General features: G+C 35.5%; 1 protein-coding gene across 1 annotated transcript in view; it reads right to left on the bottom strand.

Annotated features, from left to right (window-relative positions):
* kif5aa (kinesin family member 5A, a) overlaps positions 1-1101 on the bottom strand; it is a 20663-nt gene that overhangs the window by 16706 nt on the left and 2856 nt on the right. The window lies entirely within an intron of this gene.

The raw sequence follows: 1101 nt of genomic DNA, 5'->3' as shown, positions 1-1101 counted from the left end.
AAATTGAATTGAATGGAATTGAATGTCGGCCCTGTGAGGTGGTCAGTGACTGACCATCCTCCATTTGCAAAGAATAAGATATACACTCATATAAAATGGGTGTTTCATTTAAACCTTTAAATGGCATCACTCATAGCAAAACACAACATATCACTGTTGTTGTGTGAAAACCAATTTGAACACATTCCAGTTTCAGTGCAGTAACTCAACTCATATCAACACATAAAAATGTGTTAATAACATATATACGATGACATATAAAAAAGCAATATAATCCCAATCTGGACATGAAGGTGTGCTGAAAATGCTTTAGTGCTGCTATCGTGTTTGTACACTGCTGCTTTCCTCTTCGTAACAGTAAATAAGTACACAACAAAAGAAGATGATATCAGCAGACGGTTGGAGCCATATTTCATTCAGGATCTGGCAACTTCAGATAACGGACCAAGGTTGTTTAAAAAATGCTCTTTTTCCATTACTAGCTTTATAACAAGGGAACAAAGTTTTATGAAAGACACACAGGCCTTTCAATAATAGCTACCCAGTAAGGTGTAAGCCTTTCTGCTGTGCCCCTAGATGTAGCTTGTCGGTTTTAACCAGCTGTTACTCATTGTGAGTTTTTTTTTTATCTGAAAAACCCTGTATATATTATGTATAATTGTATCATGTACTAAGATAAATGTGTATCTACTGCTATACTGCATTTTAAAATCTGAACATTATTGTTTTAGTATTTTAGAACTACAGCTCCCATGAGGCTGAATACTAATAAAATAATCATCCTTTTATCTTTGTTAAAGGAATAGTTCCACATTTTGGGAAATACACTGATTCTTGTGGAAAGTTGTTGAGCGTTGCTGTACGAAAAACATGAAGCTACTGCCAGGAGACCGTTAGCTTAGCTTAGCACAAACACTGGAAACAGGAGGAAACAGTTAGCCATGGCTCAATAGTTCATTCTAGCTAACAGATGCTAATTGAAGAGACAGAAGAGTCAGGACTTTAGTATCTCTCTTATTCCTCAGAAAGCATTTTAACACTTAATATATTGTATGGAAATTACCACCGGTCAAATTAAAAGGAAGTGGGTCAACAAATACA

The sequence above is a fragment of the Morone saxatilis genome, unplaced genomic scaffold, assembly GCF_004916995.1.
Source record: "Morone saxatilis isolate NCDOM2014 unplaced genomic scaffold, NCSU_SB_2.0 Contig15, whole genome shotgun sequence".
In the NCBI taxonomy this organism is placed as follows: domain Eukaryota; kingdom Metazoa; phylum Chordata; class Actinopteri; family Moronidae; genus Morone; species Morone saxatilis.
The sequence above is the reverse complement of the archived record's forward strand: the minus strand, read 5'-3'. Positions and strand labels throughout refer to the sequence as shown.